Consider the following 16514-nt stretch of genomic DNA (forward strand, 5'->3'; position numbering starts at 1 on the left):
CATGTCCCCTTGTGTTTCACTATAGGACTACATCATACAGATTACTGCCGATTTCAATGACCAAATCTTATCTGTCTGCTTGAAATGAACTATACTGAGGAACACAAGCTCAAGGTAAGAGGCTTGAGATTGTATAAACAAGTACAAATGGGATAGTTCCAAAATATGTAAAAATGGTCTGGGTGCTTTTCTTTTAAAGGAGAACACGGTAGTGTGGGCATAATGATCAGCTGTGTTTCTCAGCTGCAATAACAATGTTCCTGGAAAGTGTTGTGCAGTTGGTTTGATTGTAACGCACACTGTACTTGTGATGTGAGTATAGCCTCGCTGTCAGCCACTCTCCTCTCTGCTCTTTAACGGTCTGACGTGATGTTAGCCCCTCTCCAGCCTCTCTCGTGTGTCTGTGCGTGCGTGCGTACGTGCATGCACGACTGCTCATGTGCGGGCGTGCGTGCTTGTGTTAGTCCAGGCCCCGGACTCCTCATCTGCCCTGTAATGAAGACGGACATATCCAATGACTTGTCCTACTGGCAGACAAAACACATGTATCCTGTGTTGCTCAGTTGGTAGAGCATGCCACTTGCAATACCAGGGTTGTGTATTCGATTCCTTAGACTGCTAAATGACTAAAATTGAAAAATGGAGGATTTAATCCAGGACACATACCTCACCTAACAGTAGAACCTTCAAGTCTGGTGAGGAGTTCAGCCTTCTGTGTTGTATGTCTGGGGCAAAGAGTGTTAGGGAACATTGCATTAAAAAAAACACATTGCTATGATCAGTATCTCATTTGTTGCATTCAGTGGAGCTTTGGGCACTACAAGGTTTTAATGATGTACCCATCCTAACTGGCAAAACTTTTAATGAGGGTTTCCCAAAACAAATGTAGAGAGTGAAAACATCCCCAAATGTTCATGGATGGAGTGTGGTGGAACATTGTGAAATAATCAATGTGCTGGAAGTGCTGCTAATTATTGCACCTTATTACACGTTTTTGATTCCAGATATATTTGAATATGAACAAGGCAGCTTCCAGCTCTCAATATGTGTGGATAATGTTTATAACATGTTTTCATTTCCATTAACGTAGGAATTTGGCTTGGTGACAGGTGTCGATGGGGATAATGTTATGCAGAGGATTCTTGTCTTTCGAATCCACTTGGGGATTCTGTTTCCATTGTCTCCAGGAGTGAGCCTGTGTTTCTGGCAGCTGTCTGTGTCACAGATAAGCGTGTGACTATATCACTTGAAGGAGGTTTATGCCGGGCTGCTCTTGCTGCTCTCTCACTCTCTCTCTTTCTCTCTCTCTCTCTCTGCCGGATCAGAAGACTGATGGATTACCAGCAGGTGTGTGTGTGTGCGCGCGGCTGTGTGTGCTTGCATGCCTGCATGTGTGTGTGCATGCAGGGAGCATAATGTACTGCAGACTAGAAAAACAGAACAAAATGGCGTCCGTATCACATTGAGCTAAACAACCCCCCCCCCCCCAGAAATTAGACCACACATGACCAGCTGTCTCAAACACTTCATATTCAGTTGCTCAGCGAATGTACACACGCTGAAGTATACACACATGCTTTAATGATGCTGGATTGGTACTGTATAGTCTGCTGGGCAGCTACAATAAAGGCACATCTTGAAAGACCACAGAGACTGCACAGCAGGAGGGCAAATGCAAATGAGTACAGTGTAAAGGTAATCTCATCTTCCTATTCAAATACAGTCAGACTTAAAACCCAGACAGCAGGGGCATGCACAGACCTTTGGGGGGGAAATGCTCAAAATAAAATAGTGCTGCCCCACAACCCACCACCAAAAATAAAATTGACTTTCATAATTCATTACTCGAAAATCATAACATCATAACATACCAACTGCCTCTGCAGCATATCAACATTTATTGTCCTATTTATTTTCTGATACAACCCACTCATTCATCACACATTGTAAGCCAGCTAGTGCCAGTGAGTCCTAGGCCTAGAGACAATGAGAGATGATTGACATCAGGAAAAGAGTGGCTATAAGCTGATCAGAGCGAACGATGATATAGGCTAAATATGCTAGCTAGTTAGCTATGCTGTTGAAACAAAATAGTTTTCTCTTGATTTGAGTTTGTTCGACTGCTGACATATGCCTCTTACTAGCAAGCAGTTGAATTGCCCTATTCTTTTCCCCTAACAGTGAGAGAGACACATGATCGATCCAACTCAAAAGTAGCCTCCTACCGGTATTCATGTCTCCCTGCCAGGCGCACGCAGTCAGTGGCAACTGCATGCAAGTCAGACCAGTGCACCTTTGGGTCGAGAGAGCGGGGAAGGTTTTTTGAAATTCAAGAGCTTATGAAATTAGCTAGTTTGATGTGGAATTCGTTATATATTTAATAAAAAATAAAAAATAAAACTCAAAATAATTCATAATTCATAAAATAAAATAAAATCCACTGAGCTACTAGGGCACTTTTTCATAGGAGGGCAAAAGGGCAGGTGCTTGGGCACTGGTTGAGCCCTATCTGGGCACGTGCCTGCCAGACAGAGTGTTTTGATATGGGGACCTATGGACTACATGGCTATGTATTGATGGTCCTAGTTAGATAGTTGGATACAATGGATATACCAAACTCCAGCTCCAGCTGCATCCCTGGAACATATAAAGAAGCTACTCACCTGCATATAAATTAGTCGTATGGAAGAACAGCTTCAGGCATACGAGCTCAAGGGCAAAGTAAAAACTATTTTCAAATCAGTAGCTTCATTAACTAGGAAACACACCAAAGGGAGAAAGCATATCTCATATACCCTACCTGTCACTAATGTATTCCTGTTTGGTTGTTGCATAAAATTAAAGCTGGTTAATCTCCATCAGGGTAATTAGCCCTCTTTTCAATGTTCTCTATTAATTTAGACCACAAAATAGAGGAAAAACAACCAATGCAAAAATAACCCAATGTAACATGGAGCCTATCCAAATATGCACCATGAAATAAGTCCCTTGGGGAATATACATTCTCTATTACCATTATCTGGTATTTGGTATTTTATTAAGATTCCAATTAGCTGTTGCGATAGCAGCAGCTACTCTTCCTGAGGTCCACACAAAACATAAACATGACATGATACAGAACATTAATAGACAAGAACAGCTCAAGGACAGAACTGCAGTTGAAGTCGGATGTTTACACATACCTTAATCAAATACATTTTAACTCAGTTTTTCACAATTCCTGACATTTAATCATAGTAAAAATTCCCTGTCTTAGGTCAGATAGGATCACCACTTTATTTTAAGAATGTGAAATGTCAGAATAATAGTATAGAGAATTATTTTTTTCAGATTTTATTTATTTCATCACATTCCCAATGAGTCAGAAGTTTACATACACTCAATTAGTATTTGGTAGCATTGCCTTTAAATTGTTTAACTTGGGTCAAACGTTTTGGGTAGCCTTCCACAAGCTTCAAAAATAAGTAGGCCTCCTTGCTTGCACACGCTTTTTCAGTTCTGCCCACATATTTTCTATAGGTGATGCCACCCCGTGCTTCACGGCTGGAATGGTGTTCTTCGGCTTGCAAGCCTCCCCCTTCTTCCTCCAAACATAACAATGGTCATTATTGCCAAACAGGACTGTTTTTGTATAATCAGACCAGAGGACATTTCTCCAAAAAGTACGATCTTTGTCCCCATGTGCAATTGCAAAACTTATTCTGGCTTTTTTATGGCAGTTTTAGAGCAGTGGCCTCTTCCTTGTCGACTTGTTTTACTGTGGATATAGATACGTTTGTACCTGTTTCCTCCAGCATCTTCACAAGGTTGTTCTGGGATTGATTTGCACTTTTGGCACCAAAGTACGTTCATCTCTAGGTGACAGAACTCGTCTCCTTCCTGAGCGGTATGACGGCTGCGTGGTCCCATGGTGTTTATACTTGCGTACTATTGTTTGTACATATGAACGTGGTACCTTCAGGCATATGGAAATTGCTCCCAAGGATGAACCAGACTTGTGGAGTTCTACATTTTTTTTTCTGAGGTCTTGGCTGATTTCTTTTGATTTTCCCATGATGTCAAGCAAAGAGGCACTGGGTTTGAAGGTAGGCCTTGAAATACATCCACAGGTACACCTCCAATTGACTCAAATGATGACAATTAGTCTATCAGAAGCTTCTAAAGCAATTACATACTTTTCAGGAATTTTCCAAGCTGTTTAAAGGCACAGTCAACTTAGTGTATGTAAACTTCTGACCCACTGGAATTGTGGTACAGTGAATTATAAGTGAAATAATCTGTCTGTAAACAATTGTTGGAAAAAGTACTTGTGTCATGCACAAAGTAGATGTCCTAACTGACTTGCCAAAACTATAGTTTGTTAACAAGAAATTTGTGGAGTGGTTTTAAAATGAGTTTTAATGACTCCAACCTAAGTGTATGTTAACTTCTGACTTCAACTGTACATGCATTTAAAACGTCACGTTTAAATGCCCAGTGCAGTCAAAGATGTGATTTCCTGTGTTTTATATATATATTTCCACACTATGAGATTGGAATAATACTTTGAACTTGTGAAAATTATGATAATGTCATTTTAGTGTAAGAGCTGTTTGAGCTGTCTACCAGGTGGTAAATTAGTTAATAGACCAATAAGAAAGAGAGTTCAAAACCTCTCTGCTAATAACAGCTACGGTAGTTTTCAGTTTTCCCCTCCCTGCTCAGACCACTCTCAGACAGTCCTAGCAAAATTCTTGCTTGAGAAAATGCTCTTTGCTAAGAAGCTATTTTTGTTTGTTTTAGATTCAAATTGTTTTTAAAAATGATCACAGTAAGGTACATAGTTGTTACCCAGAAATTAATTTATATTGAGATAAAAATATGGCTGCATTGGACCATGAAGGAAATCAGATGAGATGAAGACCACAGGTGTGTGAGTGAAGGCACCATGCAGGTGTGTCTGATTATTAGGACAGGTAAGTGATTTACAGTGTTAGTGGATTATTATTCCAAATCTCCCACCCTCGTTGTGATATGTCTTTCCATGAGGAGCACACATACATGTTAGTGTAAATTCTTGTAATATGGCTTTTATTTCATCATGTGAAGGTATTTCCAAAGCATACACTGCATAAAACGACCTGTTTCCAAGTATGTATAGGTGTATCAAAATGTCTTTAATCATAACCAGTCAGCCTATACTTAGTGGAAGTCGTGATGCGAACAAGTTTCAAGTGTCAGCAATTAGTTATCTCGCTGAATCTCTAACCACGTGATGTAGGGATGTGGTTAGTTATCTAATTGATATAGTTTACTCTAAAATAGCCATGCACTTTGTCTCTACAGCATTGTCTATACAATTAGTCTTTGCAATGTAATTCACCATAAACTTGTGTCAATTGTTTTGAGAAAATGTAATGGGTTATTGTTTACACTGTATCTCCAATGTATAGAATGGGAGAGAATAAAACACAATGATGTACAGTCAATTAACTACTGTGAAACTACCGATAATCTGCTTCTCGCTCAGGATGTGTGACTACAATATATGTAATTTATACTGATACACAGTAGTATCACAATGCTAGTTATGTGATTTCGTTTTTTTCTCTAAAATATGATCAATTGTTCCTCTTCTGTAAATCCCCTGGTGTCAGAGAATGATTGATTGGTTTTTCGTGAACAGTACAGTTCCAATGTGTAATCATAATGGGAAGACTTTCAGGTTTCACTGTATCTCTTTCATTGTACACAACATATGAAATACCATAATATTTCATATAATATTTCCTGTGCTGTAAGGAAAGCATGTGTGCTGTCAGCTTCATGAGATCATGTTGATGGCATAGAACCAAGGAACACTGAGAGTGACCATTTTTATTCATCAAACCATCAGGAAAAGGACCTGTAAAATGTGTCTGTAAAATCATAATGAGGAGACTTTCACATTACTCTTAACAGTAGCACTTTAATTGATTTGCCAGATGTATGTGCACCTTTCCAACATAGCATAACATAATTAACCTCTACAGGATCGTTGTCCCCCCCCCCCCCCTTCACGGGACGGTTGAGCTAACGTGTGTTAATGTGATTAGCACGGCGTTGTAAATAACAATGACATTTCCCAGGACATAGTGTCACGTAGTGTCTTACTTTAGTTCTTTTGTTATGTCTTTGTTTTAGTATGGTCAGGGTGTGAGTTGGGTGGGTTTTCTATGTTCTGTTTTCTATGTTGTGTTTTGCGTTTGGCCTGGTATGGTTCTCAATCAGAGGCAGGTGTCGTTAGTTGTCTCTGATTGAGAATCATACTTAGGTAGCCTTTTCCCACTTGTGTTTCGTGGGTGTTTATTTTCTGTGTCTGTGTCCACATGGAACTGTTTCGGTTGGTTATTTCACGTGTCGTTTATTGTTTTGTTTCAGTGTTCGATTGTTTTAATAAAGAGCATGAACACGGACCACGCTGCGCATTGGTCCTCCGATCCTTACCACAGCCGTTACGCAGAAAGCTTATATGGGCAGAAAGATTAAATTCATGTTAATCTAACTGCACCATCCAATTTACAGTAGCTATTACAGTGAAATAATTCAATTATATTGTTTGAGGAGAGTGCACAGCTATGTACTTGAAAATGTATCAATAAACCAATTAGGCACATTTGGGCAGACTTGATACCACATTTTGAGCAGTAATGCAATAGTTCATTGGATCAGTCTCAAACTTTGCACATACACTGCTGCCATCTAGAGGCTAACATCTAAATTGCGCCTAAACTGCAATAACACATCGTGGCCTTTCTCTTGCATTTCAAAGATGATGAGAACGAGAAAAATTTACATTTATTTATTATTATCTTTTACGGCATGTAATGTGTTATATTCTCCTACATTAATTTCACATTTCCCAAAACTTCAAATTGTTTCCTTTCAAATGGTATCAAGAATATGCATATCCTTGCTTCAGGTACTGAGCTACAGGCAGTTAGATTTGGGTATGTCATTTTAGGCAAAAAAATAAGAAAAAGGGTACGATAAAAAATAGATAAGTAAAAAATAGAAAATAAAAGTTACAAATAATTAAATAGCAGCAGTAAAATAACAATAGCGAGGCTATATACAGGGGGTACCGGTACATAGTCAATGTGCGAGGGCACCGGTTAGTCAAGGTGATTGAAGTAATATGTAAATGTACTGTAGGTAGAGTTAAAGTGACTATGCATAGATCATAAACAGAGAGTATCAGCAGTGTAAAAGAGGGGTCTGGGTAGCCCTTTGATTAGCAGTTCAGGAGTCTTATGGCTTGGGGATAGAAGCTGTAAAGAAGCCTTTTGGACCTAGACTTGGCACTCCGGTACCGCTTGCCGTGCGGTAGCAGAGAGAAAAGTCCATGACTAGGGTGGCTGGAGTCTTTTACTATTTTTAGGGCCTTCCTCTGACACCGCCTGGTATAGAGGTCCTGGATGGCAGGAAGCTTCACCACAGTGATGTACTGGGCCATACGCACTACGCTCTCTTGTACCTTGCAGTCAGAGGCAGAGCAGTTGCCATACCAGGCAGTGATGCAACCTGTCAGGATGCTCTTCGATGGTGCAGCTGTAGAACCTTTTGAGGATCTGAGGACCCATGCCAAATCTCTTCAGTTTCCTGAGGGGAATAGGCTTTGTCGTGCCCTCTCCACGACTTTTGATATTTGAAAAATCTCAAATCTCAAATCTATTTAGATTTGTTTCACACTTTTTGGTTACTACATGATTGCATATGTGTTATATCATAGTGTTGATGTCTTCACTATTATTCTATAATGTAGAAAATAGTAAAAATAAAGAAAAACCCTTGAATGAGTAGGTGTTCTAAAACTTTTGACTGGTAGTGTAGGTGATATATAGGGCATTCGGAAAGTATTCAGACCCCTTCCTTTTTTCCACATTTTGTTACATTACAGCCTTATTCTAAAATGCATTCAATAAAAAAAAATTCTCATCAATCTACACACAATACACATTAATGACAAAGCAAAAACAGGTTTATTAAAAATAAAAAACAGAAATGCCTTATTTACATAAGTATTCAAACCCTTTGCTATGAAACTCAAAAATGAGCTCAGGTGCATTCTGTTTCCATTGACGATCCTTGAGATATTTCTACAACTTGATTGGTCAATTTAATTGTTTGGACATGATTTGGAAATGTCCCTTAAAGCAAAAACTAAGCCATGAGGTCGAAGGTGTCACGCCCTGACCATCGAGAGCCCTTGTTTCTCTATGGTGTAGTAGGTCAGGGCGTGACTAGGGGGTGTTCCAGATTAAAATGTCTATGTTGGTGTTTTGGTATGGTTCCCAATTAGAGGCAGCTGGTAATCATTGCCTCTAATTGGGGATCATATTTAAATAGCTATTTTTCCCACCTGTGTTTGTGGGATATTGTTTTTGTGTTTTGTGCATGTAGCACCATGTAGTCACGTTCCATTGTTTGTGTTAGTGTGTTTGGGCACTACGACTTCACGTTCTTTAAGTTTCCTTGTTTTGTTTCTAATTTCACTTTGTATTAAAAAGATGTGGAACTCAATGCACGCTGCGCCTTGGTCCGCTCATTTTGAAGAACGTGACAGAAGGAATTGTCTGTAGCGCTCCAAGACAGGATTGTGTTGAGGCACAGATCTGGGGAAGGGTACTGAAAAATGTCTGCAGCATTGAAGGTCCCCGAGAACACAGTGGCCTATATATTTCTTAAATGGAAGAAGTTTGGAACCACCAAGACTCTTCCTAGAGCTGGTCGCCTGCCAAAACTGAGCAATCTGGGGAGAAGGGCCTTGGCCGATGGTCAATATGACAGAGATCCAGAGTTCCTCTGTGGAGATGGAAGGACCTTCCAGAAGGAGAACCATCTCTGCAGCTCTCCACCAATCAGGCCTTTGTGGTAGTGGCCAGATAGAAGCTACTCCTTAGTAAAAGGCACATGACATCCTGTTTGGAGTTTGCCAGAAGGCACCTAAAGAACTCTAAGACCATGAGAAATAAGATTCTCTGGTCTGATGAAACCAAGATTGAACTCTTTGGTCTGAATGCCAAGCGTCACGTCTGGAGGATACCTGGCACCATCCCTACGGTGAAGCATGGTGGTGGCAGCATCATGCTGTGGGATGTTTTTCAGCAGCAGGGACTGGGAGACTAGTCAGGATTGAGGGAAAGCTGAACGGAGCAAAGTACAGAGAGATCCTTGATGAAAACCTGCTCCAGAGTGCTCAGGACCTTCAACAAAGTACTGAATAAAGTGTCTGAATACTTATGTAAATGTTATATTTACGTTTTTTATTTGGTATACATTTGCAAGCATTTCTAAAAAACAGTTTTTATTTTGTCATTATTTGGGTATTGTGTGTAAATTGATGAGGGGGAAATAACAACTCAATCCATTTTAAAATAAGGCTGTAAAGTAACAAAATGTGGAAAAGTCAAGGGGTCTGAATACTTTCCGAATGCACTGTAACATAGCCATGGCCATAATAACTTTACTTCAGATGTCGTTATTGGGTGCTATCATTCCATCTGTGTGGAGCGGTCTTGAGAGCATGTTGTATGGAAACTACACAACTCTGAGAGGTGGTGGTCTGTAATATATGATTATATGCTTGTGGGTAAAGCCCCCTTTCCTCTAATGATTGTCTAAGAATTATAATATAATTTCAGTGAGTCTGTATTTTCTGTAAATGATTGAGTATTTGTGACAGAAGTAATGTGCGTTCTGGTGTACTGCAGAGGGGGCTGGTGGGAGGGGCTATAGGAGAATGGGCTCGTTGTAACGGCTGGAATGGAATAAATGGAACGGTATCAAACACATCAAACATATGGAAACCACATTTTATTCCATTGCTTTAATTCCATTCCAGCCATTACAATGAGCATGGCTTTAGCTCATTCCACCAGCCTCCACTGGTGTACTGTTTTCAGACAAAAAATACTAAAGTTTCACAATAGTTTGATAACAGATATAGTATGTCGGTCAAATACATTTGTTTTCTTCCTGGAAGTGTTCTTTGTGAGCCATTGTTCCATATTACAACAGCTCCCCCATCTCACCACATCTGTCAGCGGCAGGCACCGCAGACCGACACTGAGACAGTCCGCAGGGTAACTCATTAGAATAACCATCAATGGGTAATCTTTTGATGGTTTAATGACTTGAGAATCCCCAGTAGAGACCATGTAATCAATACAAATAGAGGCCCTGGAAGCTCATTGACATAGAATGTACACGTATCTGATGTAAAATGTGTTGTATAATAAGCACCAATGAGAGAACAGGGAATAGGGGTATCCACTAGTGTTTAGGGTTTCCCAAATTCGGTCCTGGGGACCACAAGGGGTGCACGTTTTTGTTTTTGCCATAGCACTACACAGCTGATTCAAATAATCAACTAATTATCAAGCTTTGATAATATGAATCAGCTGTGTAGTGTTCAGGCAAAAACCCGAACGTGCACCCCTTGGCGTCCCGAGGGCCGAGTTTGTCAAACACTGTTGCAGAGTTTCCCAAAGTTAGGAGATTACAGAATCTTAAACGTCATCGAACATTAGTTTACACTGGCGTGCTAATGAGGCATGGCAGCTGGGAACTATAGCCCTACATCATTCCAGTATAATTGTAATACAAATGCGACAAGAATTTGCTTCGAAAATGCAGAAACCTTTAAGATGTTAAACAGATATATTGAAGTTCTGTACTCGAGTCCCTTGATGCCATTGAAGAAGTTGGCGCTGTCCCTGGGGCTGAATCGCTCGTGAAACTCCAGTATTGAAAAATAAGTGTAGAGATTAGTTCTGTCCATGGTCCTGAATCGCTCGCTGGAGCAGTGTATATATGTTCGCGCTGTCCGTAGTGCTAAATCCCTCAAGGTAGTAGCTCGAGTATTACAGTAAACTTGCATTGATCAAGTCCATTACAGTAAACATGCGTTGATGAAGTCCTTGTAAACGGAGTAAATGTTAACAGGTAGGTTGTACAAGGTTAAAACAGGTTCGTAGAACATGTCCAGACTCTATTGTCATAATAACTCCACTGTAGATGTATATACCGTCTGCATGTTCCTTCTGAGTGGAGAAGCCCTGTCTTGAAGGCACTGAGTCGCATCCAATGAAATGTATTTATTGTAAGAGTTCAAATTTCTACTGAGAAGCATTGACTTGCGCTATTACAACTGCAGTAACACAACACACACACCGTTTGGAAGTAATCTGAAACCTGTTATCCCACTCAAAAATGATGTCAGACTCCCATGTTATCAGCATTGCTGTGCGAATGAATAGGATATGGCGGGGTATACGTAAACATCAGGTGCGTTGTTAGAGGAGCCAATATCCTACCCTTGCGATATTCCGTGCAGTTACCCAATAGACTTCAGTTGCCGTTGCTAAATTTAAACTACGTAAAGGCATAACGTCTGCGAAGACTATAAACTATATTATAGTCAGTATCCCTCTTAATTGTTAGTGCAAAAATACGACAGATGTATTAATAATTGTCAATTGTAAAAGTTATGCAACAAAAGAGTCGGGTGCGTGCAGTCGGTTTCCTCCAAGATTATGCACGGGATCCTATTGTTTGACATCAGAGCGGTTCTATTGCCCATGTGGCGTCGTTCTTTAGGCCTACCTCTTTTGTTCAATGCAATACTATCCCGTCTTCCCTGCAAAAGCTCTACCACCAGCACTTCTTTAGCAGGTCCCATAGAGTGAAAGGCTGAATCAAGGAGTACGAACGAACGTGCGTATGAGCCAATCCGTGATGACTTCCTCCCATGTTTTTCCAATCGAAAGGAGAAGGAAAATAGCAAACATCACATGTCCCAGTAACTGCTGCTAAAGCTCTTAGTTTGTTAAATCTTCTCGACTGGTAGAACTAAGTATTTGGGGGGAGGGAAGCACAACGATGGCAATAGGGGGATAGCCGCTCATTTGTGCAGTGTAATGTGCGTCCCTTCTTTTTGGTCGAGATTTCAAATCGAAACTCCATTGAGCAGCATATATTTGGATAATAAAGCGCTGTTGCGGGGCTGAATAGCTGAGAATACGCTGAAGAAGGACTGAAGGAGCAAGGATTTTGATAACTTGGATGGAGGGCAAGCAGCACTCAGTCACTGTGGATTAACTCGGCGTAGAGGCACAGCGGGGGAAGTGCGTTTAAGGTGCAGAGGTGCAAAGGTCTCCCTGCTGAGAGTTGATCCGAGTTCCCCATAGCAGCCACTTTATCGCACTCGGCTGCAGAGACGTGCGATCGGCTAAATAGAGCAAGCCGGTGTTACTGCGGAGGAAAGCCTCTACTGTTGTGAGGTGTGTCGACGAGCGGCAGGAGAATGGCAAGGGCTTTAGCGAGTCTGAGGGAAAACCAAACGCCCGTTTTTCAGCAAAGGATTCTGTCGAACCGCGTTGGAATTTGACTCTTTCTGTGTTGGTTTATTTGGATCTTTATTTTAAACTCGGAAGAAAAGCACAAGTGGATTGCATTCTGAGGGGTACAAACCAATGGCAAATTACTCGGGCACTCTGAATAGATGGCTTTGTGCGCTATGAAATCCAGCGCACCTTGTATCGATATAATTTAGCCAAAATCCAATGGAGCAAAACAAAAAGGAACATGGGAAAATATGAAATGTGAGAAAATTCGATTCCCCTGACCCTCTGTGCTCAGATCAGGACTGGCGTTCCTTCTTCAAGGTAAACTTTTACAGTTTAGATGTTAAGAATGTTTGTACATTTTCATCCGTGCTTTTTGTGTTTTTTGGTTCGTCGTTTGTCGACATATATAACAAAACCGTGTTAAGGTGTGGGCTACTCTTGTCAAGGCTGACCCCATTAGGTTCCAAAGCAGAATAACCTGCAGGACGTTGTTGAAAACTAGGTGTGAGCAGTATAACCAGGTATTCAGGTACATCGCAAGGTCAAAAATAAGCCTGAATGAATATGGGTCGTTAAAAGGAATTCAGTCTGTCTGACTGCAATATTATGAATTTGAGGGTATGGGTGTAGATCAAAATTACGCAGTGGTATCATTTGTTTGGCCAGGTCGCTGGTTGAAATGTTATACATAGGCTCAGTTGTGGTGCTGTGTAGGCTATCTATCTATCTATCTATCTATGCCTGTTCTATCATTATCTTGATTTGGGTGAATGTGGTATATTGGCATTTTACTAGGATCCCCATTATTTATTAGGATCACCACTATTCCCGGGGTCCAACATGTGATGGTAATGATGGTGGGTGTGGGTGTGTGTGTGGGTGTGGGTGTGTTAACGCAGGCACCCTCTTTTACTGCCTCACCCTGTCACGAGGAGCTAGATTGAAATCACCTCTATTTATATGCAAGCTGAGTTACCATGCCAATTCAGCTTGATAGATAACTCCGCTAAATGTCCCCCATGAAATGTGTGTACTAAATGTAGGCTACCCATGCATGTTACAATAGTCTTCAACCTTGGCATAGGTTCAAATGATGATAGAGGATTCAGGCGTCGTCATCTTCTTGCCCTATCCTAGGCGATACATCATGCTCACTACCATGGCACCACTGTCTGGCTGCTTGATGCAGCCCACATAACCACCCACATATGCTTGATGCACTGGGATTACATGTATAGAGATCATACGTAAATGAGCAACATTATTCTAAAATAATCCTTTGGTGAGACATGGAGTTAATATTTGCTATGTATAGGTAAAGGCAATGCATGGATGTTATTTAGAATGGCAACAATGTGTCCTAGGAAATTCACAACTTACACAGTGTTCTTGCGCGCGTATTTGTGTTTTGAGTTAGTTAGCGTTCTGTCCTTGTGGTACCATTTGTGCATCAAAACTATGGCATCTAGTGAGCACAATAGACTACGTCAATGCCCATTTGAATTCCATATCACAAGGCGTTTATTTTATTTCAGCAACGCTGGTTATCGGGTAGGCTATCTTTACGCACGTGCGCTTCTATAAATCGAATCTGATAAACACGACATATTTCAATACTTCAGACCCCACGACATGTCATCCTTAACGGGGCAGGGTAGCTGTCATGGTATTGGTGTCAACAATGTGCTTTTGTGCTTTATAGTCAAACGTGTCCTATTTTATGGCGTCATTATGAGGGGACAATGACACGTCTCTGTGTTCTGATGAGGCTTACCTGCGCATGTTTATCCATTGACATGTATCTCACATCTGTCACATGAAAGCATATGGGCAAAGCACTATTATTACCATATATGAAGTTGATTTTCACATTTACTTCTAGACGGCAGGGGAATAGAAAACAAATAGGTAGGCAGTTCAGCAGCCCCTGTCAATTCCTAAACCGCTCTTAGAAATGGTTGAAATATTAATTTGTTTTTGAACGCACATAGTGATATGCTATATAATTAATTTCACTTAATAAACAGTAGTTATGTAATGTACAGTTCCATGTACTGTATGTAAGGGTGTTCTGTACTCCATATCCTCTGACTAAGTATATAGGTAAACTGAGCTGCAGCTCCCCTGCCAGTGGCTGGTGGTGCTATAATTCAATTTATGCTACTGTACCTCCAAGTCCATACTGCTGCCTGCTGGAACTCTGAGGGGCTGGGCAGCACTGAAGACGGACAGCAGCTTTATCCTACAACCTATAGACCTACGGGTGGAGTGGAGAGTGGAATGTATTTTTGATAAACACATTGGCCTGTATTCAAAATAAAATATTGTATAGTGCAATATGCATTCACTTTTAGACCAGTGGACTTCTTCAATTGTTGTGATATCATTTGAAAGATCTGTCTTTTTTTTCAATCTGTGAGGGATTTGGGCTGTTGGAGATGTAGTGGCAGCGGTCCCTGTAGCTCTGAGACGTGTTTTAATTACACTAGCAGTGCTTAAGACCCCGTGATGTCGCGAGCCTGAGCCAAGGAAGTAAAGAGCACGGTGTGTTGATCCTGCTGTTACTGTGATAGGGTAACTGAGGGAATCAAACGCTGCAAAACAACATCCTCCCCCAGGCAGGATTAGCACCACACTCTACCTGGGTGCTCAACAAGTACATACTGTATCCTCTAGTCTACTACAGCATACTGCCTTTGATATGCCCTCTGGGTGCATGTGTGAGGAGTTACCATGACATACAGTATTTGAACACCTTTATGGCCAATATAACTTGTTCTTACAGAGAGCATACGATCAGCAAGTACTTACGGTCCTCTACCACACCATCTTTATGCCTTTGATATGCATGTTCTTTTCCCCTCTGTGTGTGTGAAGACATACCATGACAGGTTTGAACACATTTATTGATACATGAGACATGTATGTCTCAGACAGATAAGTGTTAGCAGATGTGTGACTTGACAGCTCTGGTGGGATGAAAGCTGGATAGAGTCGAACATTAAACTAGACATAGCACTCAGCTAAAATTCATGTGACCCATTTATGCTGAGTTAGTGTAACCCAAGATGCCTGTTTCCTTTCTAGAGATGTTATGTTTTACCATGATGTAGTATATGCTCTATGCTGTGTTTACCAAATGTTGCATATCCATGTGTCTTTTTTGCATCATATGCTGTCAAAGAAACTGGTGATGCGGGGACTGTTATAGTTTGGTCAAGAGTTCAGCACCATGGACAGTTACAAGTGAGATTGTGTCAGAAGTTTGGGAGGCTAGAAGTGTTATTGTGTCAGAACCATGGACAGCTCCTCGCTCTTGATCTGGGTTCTGCATGGTAGAGTGCACACAACAGGGTAGGTCAGCTGGTAGAGCATGTTGTTTGTGACGTCAAAGTTATGTGTTCGATTCTTACGGGGGACCAGTACAAAAAAGTAAGAGAATGTATGCAGTAGAGGTCGACCGATTAATTAGGGCCGATTTCAAGTTTTCATAACAATCGGTAATCTGCATTTTTGGACACCTATCATGGCCGATTGCATTGCACTCCACGAGGAGACTGCGTGGCAGGCTGACTACCTGTTATGCGAGTGCAGCAAGGAGCCAAGGTAAGTTGCTAGCTAGCATTAAACATATCTTATAAAAAACAATCAATCTTAACATAATCACTAGTTAACTACACATGGTTGATGATATTACTAGTTTATCTAGCTTGTCCTGCGTTGCATATAATCGATGCGGTGCCTGTTAATTTATCATTGAATCATAGCCTACTTCGCGAAATTGGTGATTTAACAAGCACATTCGTGAAAAAAGCACTGTCGTTGCACCAATGTGTACCTAACCATAAACATCAACGCCTTTCTTAAAATCAATACACAAATATAGATTTTTAAACATGCATATTTCGTTAATATTGCCTGATAACATGCATTTCTTTTAACTAGGGGAATTGTGTCACTTCTCTGGCATTCTGTGCAATAGAGTCAGGGTATATGCAGCAGTTTGGTCCACCTGGCTCGTTGCGAACTGTGTGAAGACTATTTATTCCTAACAAAGACAGCCAACTTCGCCAAAAGGGGGATGATTTAACAAAAGCACATTTGCGAAAAAAGCACAATCGTCGCACGAATGTACCTAACCATAAA

At 40.9% G+C, this 16514-nt stretch overlaps 1 protein-coding gene across 1 annotated transcript in view; it reads left to right on the forward strand.

Moving 5' to 3' along the window:
* The first annotated feature begins 11578 nt into the window (after positions 1–11578).
* Positions 11579–16514, forward strand: part of LOC110505743 (leucine-rich repeat and fibronectin type-III domain-containing protein 5-like) — a 53316-nt gene continuing 48380 nt past the window's right edge. The window contains exon 1 of the mRNA XM_021585156.2: positions 11579–12686. The gene's annotated coding sequence lies outside the window, so the exon portion shown is untranslated. The remainder of the gene's footprint in view (positions 12687–16514) is intronic.

Source organism: Oncorhynchus mykiss, chromosome 25 (assembly GCF_013265735.2).
Source record: "Oncorhynchus mykiss isolate Arlee chromosome 25, USDA_OmykA_1.1, whole genome shotgun sequence".
In the NCBI taxonomy this organism is placed as follows: Eukaryota; Metazoa; Chordata; class Actinopteri; order Salmoniformes; family Salmonidae; genus Oncorhynchus; species Oncorhynchus mykiss.